Source organism: Pristiophorus japonicus, unplaced genomic scaffold (assembly GCF_044704955.1).
Source record: "Pristiophorus japonicus isolate sPriJap1 unplaced genomic scaffold, sPriJap1.hap1 HAP1_SCAFFOLD_79, whole genome shotgun sequence".
Lineage (NCBI taxonomy): Eukaryota > Metazoa > Chordata > Chondrichthyes > Pristiophoridae > Pristiophorus > Pristiophorus japonicus.
The window spans coordinates 596,414-616,589 of NW_027254707.1; the positions used below are offsets into that span (position 1 = coordinate 596,414).

Genomic DNA, 20,176 nt, shown 5'->3' on the forward strand with positions numbered 1-20,176 from the left:
TTAGAAGAATGAGAGAGGATCTCATTGAAATGTATACCATTCTGAAAGGGTTGAATAGACTGGATGCGGGGAAGATGATTCACCTGATTGGGAAGGTTATAACAAGGGGTCACAGTCTTCGGATACGGGGTAGGAAATTTAGGAAGGAGAAGAGGAGGTTTTTTTCTTTCAGAGAGCAGTGCAGCTGTGGAATTCCCTTCCACAGAAGGCTGTGAATGCCGAGTCACTGAATATATTTAAGAGGGAGATAGATTTCTAGACACAAAAGACATCAAGTGATATGGGGGAAAAGCGTGAATATGGTGTTGAGATAGAGGATTAGGAATGATCATATTAAATGGCGGTGCAGACTCGAAGGGCCGAATGGACTAATACTGCTCCCGTTTTCTATGTTTCTATATTCTAGGATCTAAATGGACTTATACTCTTCTTGTAGAGCAAGCTCAAGGAACTGATCGGCTTCTGCCTCTCCGAAGGCTCAGATTTGAGGCATTAATGGCTTCCTCCTTTCCCTGTGCAACAGTGCGGTGCGGCTGAATGGCCTCCAGCTAATTCTGTGTAACAGGAAAGTGTGCGTCCTCGTCATCTATGCAGCAGGTACGAGCGGCCGAAGGCGTTCTACTATTCTTGTATAAAAAGCCCAAGTATCTGAATTACTTCCTCTTGTCCTTTGCAACTGGCTCGAGGGTCTAATGGAATTCTGCTGTCCTTCTGTAACAGGTTCGATGGCTTGCTCTTGTTCCTGTGTAATAGACTCAGGTTCTAAGAGTACTCAATGGAAAAGTGGGTAGGATTAGAGCCACTTGTGTAGCAGGAATTGCAGGGAACGCAGTCTCCCTTCTCTGAAGTATTGATTTGCGGCAAAATGCACTGAGCTGCCGAAGAAACACCAGATCATGACCTAAATTCCGACAAAAATCCGACCTATCCAGACTAATGCCACTTTCCAGCTCTTGGTCCATAGCCGTTTAGGTTACTGGAATTGAAGTGCACATTCAAGGACTTTTAAAAGTGGTGAGGATTTCTGTCTCTAAATCACTTTCAGGAGTGAGTTCCAGACTCTCACCACCCCTGGGTGAAAACAGTGTATCTCAAATTCCGGAAAACTTCCTACCAATTACTTTAAATCTATGACGCCTGGTTGTTGACCACTCTGCGAAGGGAAATAGATCCTTTCTATGCACTCGATCTAGGCCACTCATAATTTTATTCACATCAATACGGACCCTCTTAGCCTCCTCTGTTCCAAAGAAAACAAACCCAGCCGATGCAATATTTACTCAGAGCTAAATTCACCATCCGCCTAAATCTAACCTGTATGCTCACGAGTGCTGCCTGATCATTCCTGTAATAAGGTGACCAGAGAAGCATGCAATAATCTAGCGGTGGCCCAACTAGAGTTTTACAAATTTGAAGCATAACTTCCCCGATCTTATATTCTATGGCTCATCTAATGAAGGCAAGTATTCCGTGTTGCTCCTCAACATAGAAACATCGAAAATAGATTCAGCAGTGCGCCATTCGACACTTCGAGCCTGCACCACCACTCAATAAGATCATGGATGATCATTCCCTCAGTACCGCTTTCATGTTTCCTCCCTATCTCTTGATCCTTTTAGCCATAAGGGCCACAAGAACTCCCTGTTGAATATATCCAATGAACTGGCATCAACAACTCTTTGCTGCAAGGAATTGCACAGGTTAACAACTCTCTGAGTGAAGAAGTTTCTCCTCATCTATGTTCTAAATGGCCAACCCCTTATCCTAAGACTGTGTCCCCTGGTTCTGGACTTTCCCAACATTTTGAACATTCTTCCCGCATCTAACCTGTCCAGTCCCATCGGAAACTTACATGTTTCTACGAGATCCCCTCTCATCCTTCTAAACTCCAGTATATAAAGGCCCAGTTGATGCAGTCTCTTTTCATATGTCAGTCTAGCCATCCCTGGAATCAGTCTGGTGAAACTTCGCTGCACTCCCTCAATAGCAAGCACTTCCTTTCTCAGATTATGAGACCAAAACTGAACACAATATTCCAGGTGAGGTCTCACCAATGCCCTTTACAATTGCAGTAAGACGACCCTGCTCCTATACTCAAATCCCCGAGCTATGAAGGCCAACATACCATTTGTCTTCTTCACAGCCTGCTTTACCTGCATGCCAACTTTCAATGACTGATGAACCATGACACACAGGTCTCGTTACACCTCACCTTTTCCTAATCTGCCGCCATGCGGATAATATTCTGCCTTCGTTGTTTTGCCATAAAAGTGGATAACTGCACATTTATCAACATTATACTGCATCTGCCATGTATTTTCCCACTCGCCAAACCTGCCCAAGTCAACCTGCAGCCTCTTAGCGTCCTCCTAACGGCTCACACCGCCAGCTAATTTAGTTTCATCTGCAAACATGGAGATATTGCACTCAATTCTTTCATCTGAATCATTAATGTATTCTGTGAAGAGCTGGGGTCCAAGCACTGAGCCCTGAGGCTCTCCACTAGTCATTGCCGGCCATTCTGAAAAGGACCCGTTTATCCGGACTCTCTGCTTCCTGTTTGCCAACCAGTTTTCGAGACTTCGGTTCTGTCTTCACAAAGGAAGATACAGATCACCTTCCGAATGTACTAGGGGACAGTGGGTCTCGTGAGAATGAGGAACTGAAAGTTATCCTTATTAGGTGGGAAATTGTGTTAGGGAAGTTGATGGGATTAAAGGCCGATAAATCCCCGAGTCCTGATAGTCTGCATGTCAGAGTATTTAAAGAAGTGGCCCGATAAATAGTGGATGCAATGGTGATCATTTTCCAACAATCTATCGATCTGGATCAGTTCCTATGGACTGGAGGGTAGCTAATGTAACGCCACTTTTTAAAAATGGAGGGAGAGAGAAAGCCGATAATTATAAACTGGTTCGCCTGACATCCGTAATGGGGAAAATGTTGGAATCAATCATGAAGGAGCCCATTTAAAAAGCAGTGACAGGATCGGACCGAGTCAGCATAGATTTATGAAAGGGAAATCATGCTTGACGAAATTTCTGGAATTTTTTGAGGATGTCACTCGTAGTGTGCACAAGGAGAACCAATGGATGTAGTGTATTTGTACTTTAAAAAGGCTTTTGACGAGGTCCCGCACAAGAGATTGGTGTACAAAATCAAAGCACATGGTATTGGTGGTATTGTACTGACGTGGATAGAGATCTGTTTGGCAGACAGGAAGCAGAGCGTCGGGATAAACGGGTCCTTTCCAGAATGGCAGGCAGTGACTAGTGGGGTGCCGCAGGGCTCAGTGCTGGGACCCCAGCTCTTTACAAAATACATTAACGATTCGGATAAAGGGATAGAATTTGTGGATAACGATAAACTAGGTGGCGGTGTGAGCTGTGAGGAGGACGCTAAGAGGCTGCAGGGTCACGTGGGCAGATTAGGTGAGTGGCCAAAAACATGGCAGATGCGGTCTAATCTGGATAAATGTGAGGTTATCCATTTTGGGGGCAAAAACACGAAGGCAGAATATTATCTGAATGGTGGCAGACTAGAAAAAGGGGAGGTGCAGCGAGACCTGGGTGACATGGTTCATCAGTCTCTGAAAGTGGGCATGCAGGTACAGGAGGTGGTAAAAAAGCAAATGGTATGTTGGCCTTCGTAGCTAGGGGATTTGAATATAGGAGCAGGGAGGTCTTACTGCAGTTGTACAGGGCCTTAATGAGGCCTCACCTGGAATATTGTGTTCAGTTTTGGTCTCCTAGTCTGAGGAAGGACGTTCTTGTTATTGAGGGAGTGCAGCGAAGGTTCACCAGACTGATTCCAGGGATGGCTGGGCTGTCATATGAGGAGAGACTGGATCAACTAGGCCTTTATTCACTGGAGTTTAGAAGGATCAGAGGGGATCTCATAGAAACATATAAGATTCTGACGGGACTGGACAATTTAGATACGGGAAGAATGTTCTCTATAATTGGGAAGTCCAGAACCAGGGGAGACAGTCTTAGGATAAGGGACAGGCCATTTACGACTGAGATGAGGAGAAACTTCTTCACTCAGAGAGTTGTTGACCTGTGTAATTCCCTGCCGCAGAGAGTTGTTGATGCCAGTTCATTGGATATATTCACGAGGGAGTTAAATATGGCCCTTACGGTTAAGTTGATCAAGGGGTATGGACAGACAGCAGGACAGCGGTACTGAAGGAATGGTCAGCCATGATCTGATTGAATGCCGGTGCAGGTTCGAATGGCCGAATGGCCTACTCCTGCACCTATTTTCTTTGTTTCTCTGTTTCTATCCACGTAAGTACATCACCCCCAATATCATGTGCTTTGATTTTGCACACAGATCTCTTGTGTCGGACCTTATCTAAAGCCTTTTGAAAGTCCAAATACACCACATCCATTGGTTCTCCCTTGTCCACTCTGCAAGTTACATATTCAGAAAATTCTGGTTGATTCGTCAAGCTTGATTTTCCCTTCATAAATCCATGCTGACTTGGACCGACCCTGTCACTGCTTTCCAAATGCGCTGCGATTTCATATTTAATAATTGATTCCAACATTTTCCACACGACTGATGTCAGGCTAACCGATCTATAATTACCCCTTTTCTCTCTCCCTCCTTTTTAAAAAAGTGGTGTTACATTACCTACCCTCCAGTCCATGGGAACTGATCCAGAGTCGATAGACTGTTGGAAAATGATCACGAATGCATCCACCATTTCTCGGGACACTTCCTTAAGTACTCTGGGATGCAGACTATCAGGCCCCGCGGATTTATCGGCCTTCAATCCCATCAATTTCCGCAACACAATTTCGCATCTAATCAGCATATCCTTCAGTTCCTCCTTCGCACTAGACCCTCGGTCCCCTAGTACATTCAAAAGGTTATTTGTGTCTTCCGTCGTGAAGACAGAACCAAAGTATTTGTTCAATTAGTCTGCCTTTTCTTTGTTCCCCATTATAAATTCACCTGAATCCGACTGCAAGGGACCTACCTTTGCCTTCACTAATCTTTTCCTCTTCACATATGTATAGAAGCTTTGGCAGTAATTTTTTACGCTTCTGGCACGCTTCGTCTCGTACTCTTTTTTCCCCCTCTTAACAAAACCCTTAGTCCCCCTTGGCTGAATTCTAAATTTCTCGCAGTTCTCAGGTTTCCTGATTTTTCTGGCCAATTTATATAACTCTTCCTTGGATTTAACACTATCCTTAATTTACCTTGTTAGCCACGGTTGCGCCATCTTCCCCGTTGTATTTTTACTCCAGACAGGGATGTACAATTGTTGAAGTTCATCCATGTGGTCTTTAAATGTTTGCCATTGCCTATCCACCGTCAACCCTTTAAGTATCATTTGCCAGTCTATTCTAGCTAATTCACGCCTCATACCATCAAAATTACCTTTCCTAAAGTTCAGGTCCCTAGTTTCTGAATTAACTGTGTCACTCTCCATCTTATAAAGAATTCTACCATGTTATGGTCACTCTTCCCCAAGGGGCCTCGCACAACAAGATTGCCAATTAGTCCCTTCTCATTGCACATCACCTAGTCCACGATGGCCAGCTCTCGCGGTGGTTCCTCGACATATTGGTCTGGAAAACCATCCCTAATATACTCCAGGAAATCGCCCTCCACCGCATTGCTACCAGTTTGGTCAGCCCAATCAATATATAGATTACAGTCGCCCATGGTAACTGCTGTACCTTTATTGCACACATCCCTTATTTCTTGTTTGATGCTGTCCCCAACCTCACTACTACTGTTTGGAGGCCTGTACACAATTCCCACTAGCGTTTTCTGCCATTTTGTATTCTGCAGCTCCCCCCATACCACATCCAAATCATCCAAGCTAATGTCCCTCCTTATCATTTCATTAATTTCCTCTTTAACCAGCAACGCCACCCTGCCTCCTTTTCCTTTCTGTCTATCCTTCACAAGCATCTTATCTACCTGCCCTGCTACCGTCAAGGATTCTGTGGACATTTGCACCTCTACACTCATCAGTGACCTCACATTTAATGTTTATTCGCTTTCCCTATAAGCACTCCCCAAATGCATTATCGAACACTTCTCCGGGTTGAATTCCATTAAACCCCTGACCAGTTCTTTGATATCTACCTGCAAAGTACAGCTTTCTTCCTCATTATCAAGCATACCTGGTTGACCAATCTTTTAGTCACCTGCGCTATTTTTTATTTAGTAGCTCGGTGTCAAATTTGTATCGCATAATACTCTTGTGAAGCGCCTTGGACGTTTCGCTAATTTCAAGGTGCTAATTATATATAAGTTGTTGTTGTTTAAAATGTGTGTTACATAACGTTATATAGAGATTGCATCACAGAAAGAGACAATTGTACCTAACTGGTGTTGCTAGAGTTAATGCTGCACACTACCCTACTTCACTTGATCCTATCAGCATATTGTTCTATTGCTTTCTCAGTCATGTGCTTTGGTAATTTCCCTTTAAAATGAATCGGTGCTATTCGCCTCAACTGCTGCTTATGTAGCATCTTCCACATTCTAACCACTCTATGGTAAATAAGTTGCTCTTGAATTGTCCACTGAATTTACCGTTGATCTCCCGTTCTGAACTCCTGCACAATAGCAAACATTTTCTCCACATCAACTCGATCAAATACCTTCATAATGTTAAAAATATATCTCACTTGTTTTTCGAGAAAGAAGCTCCCCAGACTGTTCAGTTTTTCCCGAAATGTAAATTCTTTCAGTTCTAACCGAAATTTTTCCTTCTTTGCTGCGAGATTCTGCGATTCTATGATTTCATTTTCACATCGTCTGGGTGATCCAATAGGGCAAGCATGCAGGCGGTCTCTCTGATAAATTGCACCGACGATTCGACTATTAAAGCAGCTCTACTGTGTAGCTGCTATGGCCGAGTGGTTAAGGCGTTGGACTTGAAATCCAGTGGGGATTTCCCTGCCCAGGTTCGAACCCTGCCCGCAGTGATTCTGCAAGTGCTCTTTTTTATCGACACACGGGGATCTCAATGGAATCTGATTACAATTCCCTCCACTGCCCTTTGTTACACTGATTGACGCGAAGCTGTTGTTCGAACTGGAAACATTAATAGTTTATCGGTATTCATTGTTGGTTTGTTGGACACTATCTGCAAAAATCAGTGAGCAATATAGACAGTATAAAAAAATGCCTTTTAATAAAGTCAAGTGCATTGTTTGGGAGGAACTCACCTTTAGTTAATGAGTGCGAACGAGGTTTGGTTTTCTAAAGATGAACAAGTTTTGCCAAAATGACCAAGGCCGCGTTTGACGTTGCAATTTTCTGATAACATCAGTGTTTGCATCAACGTAGATGGCTTATCCATTAAGCGACGTGGCCCCTGCAGTTTGCAGCAGAATAATGTACAGCAAAATTCTAATGGGTCGAAGTGTAATAGAAAGGCAAGCATGAAATCTCGGTGCCGCAATGCAAGGAGTATTCGGAAACCAGGACAGGGCTCTGAGCTAGTTAGAGTGGTTGACAGCTCAGATCACAGGACCCCAAAAATGCAAAAGGCAGGAGGCAACAGAGCAGAGTAGCACTGGGGAAAGTGTAAACGACAAGGTGATAGGAAGAGACAATATGTATGAATATAAAGAAGCTGCAGGAGGGGTCAAAACTAAAAATCCTGGTTTAAAAACTAGTACTAAAACACTCTACCTAACCGCACGCAGCTTTTGAAATAAAGTAAATGATTTGACGGCACAACTCATCATAAATGGGTATGATTTGTTGGCCATTACAGAAACATTGCAGGTTGGCCAGAACAGGGAATTAAACATACAGCGGTATCTGACAATTCGGAAGGATAGACAAGAAGGGAAAGGAGGTGGGGTAGCTCTGTTAATAAAGGATGTTATCAGGGCAGGTGTGAGAGACGATATTGGCTCTAATTAACAAAATATTGAATCATTGTGGGTAGATATTAGAGATAGTAAGGGGAAAAAGGTACTGGTGGGCGTAGTTTATAGGCCCCCAAATAATACCTTCACGATGGGGCGGGCAATAACCAAGAGAATAATGGAGGCATGTGAAAAAGGAACGGCAGTAATCATGGGGGATTTTAACCTACATTTCGATTGGTCAAATCAAATCGCACTGCGTAGCCTTGAGGAGGAATTCATAGAATGCATACGGGATTGTTTCTTAGAACATTATGTTACAGAACGTAAAGGGAAGCAAGCTATCTTAGATCTGGTCCTGTGTAATGAGGCAGGAATAATAAACGATCTCCCAGTACAAGATCCTCTCGGAATGAGTGATCACAGTATGGTTGAATTTGTAATACAGTTTGAGGGTGAGGAAGTAGTGTCTCAAACGAGCGTACTATGCTTAACCAAAAGTGACTACAGTGGGATGAGGGCAGAGTTGGCTGAAGTAGACTGGAACACAGACTAAACGGTGGCACAATTGAGGAACAGTGGAGGAATTTTATGGAGCTCTTTCATAGTGCTCAACAAAAATATATTCCAGTGAAAAAGAAGGGCGGTAAGAGAAGGGATAACCAGCCGTGGATAACCAAGGAAATAAAGGAGAGTGTCAAAATAAAAACCAATGTGTAAAAGGTGGCTAAGTTTAGATGGAAATTAGCAGGTTGGGAAAATTTTAAACGACAGCAAAGAATGACGAAGAAAGCAATAAAGAAAGGAAAGCTAGATTACGAAGGTAAACTTGCACAAAACATAAAAATAGTTAGTAAAAGCTTTTACCGATATATAAAACGGAAAAGAGTGACTACAGTAAATGCTGGTGCCTGAGAAGGTGCGAAGGGGTATTTAATAATGGGAAATGTGGAAATGGCTGAGACCTCAAACAATTATTTTGCTTCGGTCTTCACAGTGGAACACACAAAAACCATGCCAAAAATTGCTGGTCACGGGAATGTGGGAAGGAAGGACCTTGAGATAATCACTATCACTAGGGGGCTAGTGCTGGACAGGTTAATAGGACTCAAGGTAGACAAGTCCCCTGATTCTGATGAAATTCAACCCAGGGTATTAAAAGAGATGGCGGACGTTCTAGCAGATGCATTCGTTATAATCTACCAAAATTCTCTGGACTCTAGGGAGGTACCAGTGAATTAAAAAGCAGCAAATGTAACGCCTCTGTTTAAAAAAGGGGGCAGACAAAAGGCAGGTAACAATAGGCCGGTTAGTTTACATCTGTAGTGGGGAAAATGCTTGAAGCTATCATGAAGGAAGAAATAGCGGGAACCGAGATAGGAACAGTGCAATCAAGCAGACGCAACATGGATTCAGGAAGACAAAAGCATGGTTAAATAATTTACTGGAATTCTTTGAGGATATAACGGGCATGGTGGATAGAGGTGTACCGATGGATGTGGTGTATTTAGATTACCAAAAGGCTTTCGATAAGGTGCCACACAAAAGGTTACTGCAGAAGATAAAGATACCTGGAGTCATAGGAAATCTATTAGCATGGATAGAGAATTGGCTAACGAACAGAAAGCAGAAAGTCTGGATAAATGGGTCCTTTTCGGGTTGGAAATCGGTGGTTAGTGGTGTGCCACAAGGATCGGAGCTGGGACCACAACTGTTTACAATATACATAGATGACCTGGAAGAGGGGACAGAGTGTCGTGCAACAAAATTTGCAGATGACACAAAGATTACTGGGAAAGAGGATTGTGTAGAGGACACAGAGAGGCTGCAAAGAGATTTAGATCGGTTAAGCGAATGGGCTAAGTTTTGGCAGATGGAATACAATGTCAGAAAATGTGAGGTCATCCACCTTGGGGAAAAACAACAGTAAAAAGGAATATTATTTGAATGGGGAGAAATTACAACATGCTGAGGTGCAGAGGGACCTGGGGGTCCTTGTGCATGAATCCCAAAATGTTAGTTTGCAGGTGCAGCAATAATCAGGAAGGCGAATGGAATGTTGGCCTTCATTGTGAGAGGGATGGAATAGAAAAGCAGGGAGGTCCTGCTGTAACTGTACAGGGCATTGTTGAGGACGCACCTGGAGTACTCCGTGCAATTTTGATCACCTTTCCTTAGGAAATTTATACTTGCTTTGAAGGGTGTACAGAGACGATTTAATAGGCTGATTCCGGAGATGAGGGGGTTACCTTATTAAGATAGATTGCGTCGACTGGGTCTTTACTCGTTGGAGTTCAGAAGGATGAGGGGTGATCTGAAAGAAACATTTAAACGAATGAAAGGGAGAGACAAGATAGAGGCAGAAAGGTTGTTTCCACTGGTCGGGGAGACTAGAACTAGGGGCACAGCCTCAAAATAAGGGGGAGCCAATTTAAAACCGAGTTGAGAAGGAATTTCTTCTCCCAGAGGGTTGTGAATCTGTGCACTTCTCTGCCCAAGGAAGCAGTTGAGGTTAGCTAATTGAATGTATTCAAATCACAGATAGATACATTTTTAACGAATAAGGGAATTAGCGGTTACGGGGAGCGGGCGAGTCCGTGGAGCTGAGTCCTCGGCCAGATCAGCCATGATCTTGTTGAATGCTGGATCAGGCTCAAGGGGCTAGATGGCCTACTCCTGTTCCAAATTCTTATGTTCTTATAATGAGGGATTATGCAGTAGAATTGTATTTAGATCAGTTCCATACTTTGCACTACAAACCAATCAGCGGCAGTGAGCCTATCACTGATTGAAATACGAGAAGTCACAAATCCCCGGAGGATATGGAATTATTCATTTAATGCTGGAAACACTCCTCAGGGCCACCAGCTCTCGGCAGAACTAATGTTTTGCAGCATTGCTTCAATGTATTACAGGTTTGGTGTGAGTTTCGTCCCTGAATGTTTAAGCTGCTCTAAAATACTTGCAGGCCAACCGCACCACCAAAAATAAAATAAATGGCCCGTAATGGGTTCGAACTCGCCAATTTGGCGTTAGTAAGACCAAGCGCTAACCAAGTGAGGGAATCGGCCTAAATGCCATGTACTTTCTTATGGCACTTTTACATTAAAATGATAGCATTCCTATAGCGACTTTTACCTCAGCACTTCCCAAAGCAGTTCAGATCAAATTAATTACTTTTAAGATGTGATCACTTTGTAGTGTAGGAAATGCAAAAATGTACAGCATGGAAGGAGGCCATTTCAGCCAATAGTGCCCGAGGAGGCCGATCAAGAGCTTTCCAGCCTAATTCCCACTTCCCAGCTCTAAGTCCGTCCTACGGGTTACAGCAATTTAAGTGGAATTCAAGTATTTTTAAAATGTGTGAGGGTTTCTGCCGCATTGAGACATTGAGTTTCCGACTACCATGACGCCTTGGGTAAAGACATTTATCCTCACAGCTCGTCTAACCCTCCCCCTAATTCATCATCATAGACAGTCCCTCGGAATCGAGGAAGACTTGCTTCCACTCTTAGCATGTGTTCTTCGATGGCTGTACAGTTCAATACGGGAACCACACTCTCTGACACAGGTCAGACAGACCGTCGTTGAGGCAAAGGATGGGCAGGGAGCCTGGTTTGCCGCAGCTCCTTCCGCTGCCTGCACCTGATTTCTCCATGCTCTCGGCGACGATACTCGATGAGTTCAGCACGCACCCCCATGCACTTCCTCCACTTAGGGCGATCTATGGCCAAGGACTCCCAGGTCACAGTGGGGATGTGACACTTTATCAGGGAGGCTTTAAGGGTGTCTTTTTAACGTTTCCTCTGTCTGCCTTTGGCTCATTTGCCGTGGACGAGTTCCAAGAAGAGCGCTTGCTCTGGCAGTCTCGTGTGTGGCATATGGCCTGCCCAGCGGAGCTGATCAAGTGTGGTAAGTGGTGCAATGCTGGGGATGATGTCTTGGACGAGGACGCGAATGTTTGCGCGTCTGTCCTGCCAGGGGATTTGCAGGATCTTGAGGAGACATCGCTGGTGGCATTTTTCCAGCGACCTGAGGTGTTTACTGTACATAGTCCACGTCCCTGAGCCACACAGGAGGGCGGGTATTACTACAGCCTTGGAGACCATGAGCTTGGTGACAGTTTTGAGGGAATCATCTTCAAACACTCTTTTCCTCAGGCGGCCGAAGGCTGCACTGGCACACTGCAGGCGGTGTTGGATCTCGTCATCAATGCCTGCTCTTGTTGATAGGAGGCGCCCGAGATAGGGAAATTGGTCCATCCCGAAATTAGTTTAAATCTATTCCCCCTGGTTGTTGACCACTCTGCAAACGGAAACAGGACCTTCCTTCCAACTCTATCTAGGGCCGTCATAAAGTTATGCACCTCAATATAGTCTCCCCTCAGCCTCCTCTGGTCCAAAGAAAACAGACTCAGCATTTCCAATCTTTCCTCGTCACCAAAATTCTCCATTCCAGGCAACTATTTTTGTAAATCTCCTCAGTACCCTTTCCAGCGTAATCACATCTTTTTTTTGAAATGTGGTGACCAGAACTGCACACAGTACTCCAGCAGCGGCCTAACCAATGTTTTATACAGTCAAGTGCAATGTCTTTGCTGTAACTAGCAGAGTTACGGACCGAGAGCTGGTAAGTGGGATTAGGCTGGATTACCTTTTGTTGGCTGGCGCAGATACGATGGTAAGTACTGCAGGGATTCCAATACGGCCAAGTTGATCTCGTGGACTAATTTGATCGCGTCGATGGAGAGGAATTTTAACAGATTTTTTTCCCATAATTAGCCTGGGGGATTTTTTTGCTTTTTTGCTTCTCCCATGCGTTCGCATGGCTCGGGTTGGGGTGGTGTGTATAATTTTTCGGTGCAAGGGTTGTAGAAGTTGTGTGGGGCGGACTTATTGGGCTGGGCGTTCTTTATCTTTCCGCCATTGTCATACTTCACAGGTTCATATATAGCCTTCAGGGTTATTGATCAAAGGGCCCTGTGGCTTTTTGTCGGCTGGCATGTATACTATGGGCCGAATTGGCCTCCTTCAGCGCTGTGGATTTCTAGATTTCTATGTACTTTCACAGCCCCAGACTATTCCTTCACAGAGCCAGACAGCTGCAACACATATTCAGACGGCTCTTTCACAGTCCCAGACTCGACCTTCACAGATTCACAATCTTCCGACACAGTACCACAATCTACATTCACAGATCCAAACTTTTCCTGCACCGACCCAGACAGCGGCTAAACAGACCCAGGCAGCTCCCGTACAGAGGGGTAGTGATCCTACACTGAGTCAGACATTACGGCACAGATCCATACACACTTGTGCAGATAGGCAAAGCGCATACACAGCATCAAAATGCTTGTGTACAGACTGAGACAGTTCTTTTCAGAGACCCAGCATCACCTACACAGGAGCAAACATGTCCTCATCAGCTGCAGACTATACCAACACATTTCCAGAGAGCTTCGACAGAGACACTGACATTTCCTTCGTGAAAGTAGGCAGCTCCTGTACAGAACCAGGCAGGTGCTACACTGAAGCAGGGATTAACAGCACCGGGATAAACCTTCCTACACAAACCCATACAGCTCCGTTCAAAGACAGTTGGACCTCCGAGACAGATTAAGTCCCTCCTACATAGACATAGACAGCTCTACCCTGGCCAAGGCATCACCAACACAGATCCAAGAACTCCTACACAGATATAAGCAGTTCTTGCACGGGCGAAGACTGTTCCGACAAAGGACCAGACTGCTCGTTCACCGAGCCAGACACCTCGCTTCGGAGATGCAGACATTTCATTTAAAGATAAAGACAGCACCGGTACTGAATCAAAAAGCTCAATGCAGAACCACACTGACCCAGGGAGATCAACCAGAGACAGACACACTCCATCACAGATGCAGACTCTGCGGCACAAAAACAGACAACTCTTGCAGAGACCCAGTCAGCTCCAAACCTGACACATGGAGCTGCAACACAAAGCCCAACGCTCCTACACAAACCCGGACAACACTTAAACAGACACAGTCAGCTAAAATTCTGATACAGGCAGCTGCAACACAGACCCAGACAGCACCTAAAGAGTCTCAGAAACTATTACACAGAAACAGAAGGCTCTTACAGTGACACAGACAGTCCTACCTATACTCAGAGAGCTTGTCATTGAATCCAATGCATAAAGCTGCAGATAACTGAATTAAATAGGCTTACAAAGGACAGCATAGCGTATACAGCCTTTCTCGAATATTCTGGAGTCTTTTTTCATTTAAATCTATCAGCATAGCCATCTATTCCTTTCTACCTCATATGCTTGTATAGCTTCTCCGTAAATGTATCTATAATATTCGCTGGAACCACTCCTACGCTTCTGAGTTCCACATTCTCATCACTCTTTCCAGAAAGAAGTTGCTTCTGAATTCTCGATTTGATTTCTGGATTTCTTGATGACTATCTTATATTGGTGGCCTCCAGTTATGCTCTTCCCCACATGTGAAAACATTCTCTCTGTAAACACTCCATCAAAATCTTTCATAATTTTAAATAAATCTATTAGGTCACCCCTATAGATCAATCTTCAAGAGAAAAGAGACCCAGCTTGTTCAGTATTTCCACTTATGAATAACCTCCCATTTCTGGTAGCATCCGTGTAAATCTTCTCTGCACCCTCCCAAATGCCTCTATATCATCTTTATCATAGGATGACCAGAACTGCATACAGTTCTCTAAGTGTGGTCTAACCCAGGTTCAATACAGGTTTAGCATAACCTTCCTATTTTGGAATTTTATAACACTAGAAATAACCTCCACTGCTTAGTTACCTTTATTTTGTCTTGATAAACTCTGTGACAATTTTTGTGATTTGTGTAGTTGTACTCAGAGATCCTATTGTTCCTCTACCCCACCGAGAGTCGTTTGTGCCAAGTAATTAGTGACCTCCATATTCTTCCTACCAAAATGTAATACCTCACATGTGTGTGTGTGGAACTTAATTGAAAATTATATGCCCATTCTGCGTGTTATTAATGTTGTCCTTAATTTGTTGCAGTCCTCCTCATTATAAATTTCCTCCAATTTGGTATCATTGGCAAATTTGGAAATTCTGTTTTTAGTTCCAAATTCTAAATCGTTAATATAAATTGTGAACAATTGTGGTTCCGGCATTGATCCTTTTGGAACACCACTACCCATCTTCTGCCAATGTGAATATCTGCCTTTTACCTTCAATCTCTGATTTCAGTCTTGAAGCTAGCTCGCTATGCATTCTGCTGCTTAGACCCTGACGTTGCTCAGCAGGTTATTATTGGGTATTATAGCGAGGGTCTTTTGAAAATCTAGATACCTTATACTTATTGCATGATCAATGTCTACCCTCTCTTTTACATCTTCAAACATTATGAGTTTGGTCCAGCAGTACTTTCCCTATTGAAATCCATGCTGATTATTCATTTTTATACTTTTGGTTTCTAGATGTTCTTCTATTTTCTCCATTAGTAAGGGTTCCATTATTTTCCTATATAAGTGACAAGCATACCCCTTGACCAACGAGCTGATTAGCTGAGACAAGCAGGGAGTACATCATTTAATTCCCGCCGAAAGCAATTCAGCCATTCCCGCTTTCTATTGTGTAATACAGCGACATCAAGTTGTTGTACTGTCAGTCTCGGATCAGTCTTTATCTGTTTAAAAGGCTTGCGATCTCAGTGCTGCTTCATTCAGTGTGTGTTTAAAAAAGTGCGACGTGCTAGCTGCCGTGGCTGGGTGGTTAAATCTTTGGATTAGGAATGTAATCGAATTGCTTCTGAGTAAGTTCGAGCCCTGTTCACAATGAATCAGTAGCTGTAGGCATTCGCACGTAATCCGCTCTGTTTGGAGGTCATTTGAGGTGTAATTGTTTTGAATTATTTTGCAGCAACTTTTCGGCCACCTGTTCCGTCACGCTCACCCAATCATCCACTCGTGCGTGTCCAGAGGATTGGGACATTTCTATAATCCAGCAAAGAATGACTAAAAATATGGTTAAAAAAGGGTAGATTATGAATGTTAACTTGAACGGAATATAAAAACAGATAGTAAGAGTTTCGACAGGTATGTAAAAAGGAAAAGAGTGGCTAAAGTAAATGTTAGTCTCGTGGAGGATGAGACTGGGGCATTAATAATCGAGAACAGGGAAATGGCAGAGACTTTGGACAAATATTTTGTTTCAGTATTCACGGTAGAAGTCAGTAAAAACATTCAAATAGTGGATAATCCAAGGGCTATATGGAGGGAGGAAATTAATACTATCATTATCACTAATGAAGTAGTATGAGGTAAAATAATGGGACTAAAGGCGGACAAGTCCCTGGACCTGATGGCTTATATCCAATGGATGCATTGGTTGTATCCACAGGATATAAGCCATCAGGTCCAGCGGTCCTATGGAGGAGTTGCTTCCACTCCCAAAGTGAATTCTTTGATGGCTGAGCAGTCCGATACGAGAGCCACAGACCATTTCACAGGTGGGACAGACATTCGTCAGGGGAAGGGGTCGGTTGGGCTGGTTTGCCGCATGCTCCTTCTGCTGCGTGCGCCTTGGCTCTTCATGCTCCTTGCATCGAGCCTCAAAGAGCTCAACGCCCTCCCAGATGGATTTTCTCCACCTCGGGCGATCTGCGGCCAGGGTCTCACAGGTGTCAGTGGTGATGTCGCACTTTCCCAGCGAGGCTTTGAGGGTGTCCTTATAACGTTTACACTTTCCTCCTTTGGCTCGTCTACCATGAAGGAGTTCCGCATAAAGCATTGCTTATAGAGTCTCACATCTGGCAAGCGTACTATGTGGCCTGCCCAGCGAATCTGATCGAGTGTGGTCAGTGCTTCAATACTGGGGTTGTTACCCTGGTCGAGGACACTGATGTTGATGCGTCTGTCCTCCCAGGAGATTTGCAGGATCTTGCGGAGACATCGTTGGTGATATATCTCCAGCGACCTGAGGTGCCTTCTGCACATCGTCCATGCCTCAGACCCATACAGAAGGGCGGGTACTACTACAGCCCTGCAGACCATGAGTTAGGTGGTAGATTTGAGGGCCTGGTCTGCAAACAGTCTTTTCCGCAGGCGGCTGAAGGCTGCACTGGAGCACTGGAGGAGATGCTGAATCTCCACATAAATTTCTGCCTTTGTTGACAAGAGGCACCCCCTCATTTCCAATGGAATTCTTCCAGTCACACAGCCTTCGTTCAATCAAAAAATATCAAGATTATGAATCAATTATTTATTTATTTAAAACAAATCAAATTCATTTTTTTTTAAATAAAAATTAAATGTATTTATTTTCTTAAGTTGTTTAATATACATATATTTTTAAATTGGCTTTCAGTGGACTGGTTTTACGTACCTTCCTCTTTCCTGTCTGTCGATCACCTGTGGCTTCAACAACCGTTTCTGCCAAGCGTGGTCCTGAGCCCCACTGCACAATTGCCTTGAGGGATGATAGAAATCTCACTTTATTCTTTTAAAAGGGAACTGCGGTCAGTCAACGGTCATTCTGCATCTGGGTAAAAGGGATGTCCTTGTAGTCCCCGATCATTCTGTATCTGTTTAAAAGGGTTGGTTGTCAGTTCCGGTTCATAATCTTTCCCTTTAAAACGGATTTTCTAATAAACCCGGGTCATCCTGTATAGTTTGAGAAGGAGTATGATTTCAGCTGCAATGACCGAATTGTTAAACTGTTGTGTTCCAATTTGCATCGGGGTTGCCTGCGCCGGGTTTGCACCCAGATCGCCGTGCATCTGTTCATTTACTCGAAATATGCTCATCTTTTCCGAAATCCACTCCTTGATTTTGCTCGCAATATACACAACAACACATTGGATGATGGTGGCAGCGGCCGCGTGGTCTAATGGAAACGGCGTCTGACTTCGATTATAACCGCGAACTTATCAAAACATTGCAGAGTCGTATCTTGCCGCGGTCAATTAACTCGCTGCCTGAAATGTTATATTTGTTGCGATTCTGCCGAAAAAACAACCATCTCCTCGAGTCACTCACCTGAAGTAAAGGAAGGCTGTTTGCTTTAAGAATCTAATGGCACGTGTTCATCATTGTCGATCTGCATGCACCGGCAGAGCAAGCTGTGATGTGGACTTTCTTGCACATTATTTCTGTTGGGTTACAAAAAGCAGGAGATTAAAGGCTGACGCTTGGCTGAATAAAAGACGAGGTGGCCGAGAAATTAAGGCGATGGACTACTAATCAATTTTGTTCTGCACGCAAGAGTTCGAATCCCATCCTCGTCGTATTTGTGTTCAGCTTTGACTCCCCTGGTCACTTTGTCAATCACATTAACCTCATCGCTGAATTTCCCTTTCACTGACAAGGATGCTGCACTTTGCTCATGTCATGTCTCAAATTAATAATATATTCGTCAAATGGATAACATTTGTCGGACTGCGGAGAGGGAGACCAATTAGATCGGTCTCTGAGTGACAGCACAAGCACGATGGACCGAACATCTTTTCTCACGACCGTCAGTATCTGAGAGCTGCACTCTTCACTGTCGGCGGCTCGTTGGTCTCGGGGTATGATTCCCGCTTAGGAATGATCACATTTGAAATGCGAGAGGTCTCGGGCCAAATCCTGAACGAGCGCCGCCATTTTTTATTCAAAATTCCGCACCTCACAGCCGCTTGACATGTGAGAAAGCAGATATATTTCACATTAAAACGTGTGATTTTGCGGCGATTGTTCGCACAGCGTCCAAATCCCAGAGCAAAGTGAAACTCACACAACTGAGTAAAGTTAAAATATCTCAGAGGTACTCGGCTCTGTGACTCGTTGGATAACCGAAAGCCTAGTTTGGTTCCGGCCGATACTTGATCAGTATATCTTCCTGTCTGTACGCATAACTTCACCTCAATTGGGATAAGCATACATTCAGCGTCAATCTCCACCTCTGCCCTGAATATGAGTGCGTCCTGTTTCTCTGGAGCTGAAAAGATGAGAGAAGCTGCCTTTTGAATTCGGCCCTTGGCTGCCGAATTCAAAGCGGACAGGAAATCAATCCGGGCTGGCAAAGCTGCCTGGTCTGATTAAAAGGCGATGACATTCTATATTGTAGGCATGTTCTCGTCTTCTGGCCTCAACATTAGGTTCAACGTATCGGATGATAAGCACCGCTCCCATTGTCTGGTAATGGTTCTGCTATTCCCACTAACACCTCCTCTGGACCATCCTTTGTTACGTTATTGCCCGATTACCACCCACTTTGCCTTTCTCCATTGTGCCATGTATTATTTATATCACTCCTGCGTTCCGCTGTATCACAGACGTTCCCATTTGATATTTCTCCCTGCGTATTTTTTCCAGGCGCTATTTTTGTTGAAAACATCTGTAATCTTTAACTTTTTCCTGAAATATCGGAATGATTATCCGACAGAACGTGAAATCGGATTCTTCCTCCACAAAATCTGCACGACCTGCCGAGTTTTACATATTTATCTGTTTTTATTCATTATATTTCTGTGTCCCTTTTAAGGGGATTTGCTGTCTGTCCGAGATCATTCTCTGTCTCTTTAAAATGGTGCGCTATCAGACCCTCATCATTCTGTGTCTGTTTCAAAGGGATGTGCTGTCTGTCCCAGATTTCCAATTTCCAATTTCAAAACTGCCTTTGGAGGTTAACGAATTTTAGTTTGCTTGTGTTTTTGTGTAAACTAGAGAGTGTGCAAACGTGCTGTGCGATCTTACTGTCATTTGAGAAAAATGCATTACATGCAACTTGAAACCGTACCGATTTGATTGATCACTCCTTCGTGGACTCTCTGACGGTTGAAGAATCTGCTGTGGGATTTTGCTATTCCACATCTGAAAGAAGGGAAAATACACAAGTTAGAAATATAGCGATTTTAGGCAGGGCTTGCGTGTGGGCTGTGTGACATGACGACATCCTCCATCCTTATTTGCAAATTCAAATCAAATCAAACCAATACAAGACATGACTGACTGACTGAATTTATTTATAGATGTATATATATATATATGTGTATATTTATATATAATCCCAAATTTTTAACTTGCAAAATAAATATGCTTTTTCTGTTCTGCCTGCGCTGCGCTCTCTTACATTTGACCTCTTTCACAGCACAAGCAGCTGCTGTCAGATCCAGCGGAAAGACACACTCGACTTTAAAAGATCGCCCTTGTAGCCCACGTCTTCCCTCATGGCTTGTCTTCCACCATGGGCTTACTGTGTTTGGGGAGTTATTGACTGCGCCTCTCATTTCCCAATGGAATTCCTATAGTTACACAGCCTTCGTTCAATAAAAAAATACATAGATTATGAATCAATTATTT

At 43.8% G+C, this 20,176-nt stretch overlaps 1 non-coding gene across 1 annotated transcript; it reads left to right on the plus strand.

Annotated features, from left to right (window-relative positions):
* The first annotated feature begins 6,873 nt into the window (after window positions 1-6,873).
* Window positions 6,874-6,956, plus strand: trnas-uga (transfer RNA serine (anticodon UGA)). Its single transcript has one exon. It is a non-coding gene; the product is annotated as a tRNA-Ser (tRNA).
* Window positions 6,957-20,176: the final 13,220 nt, after the last annotated feature.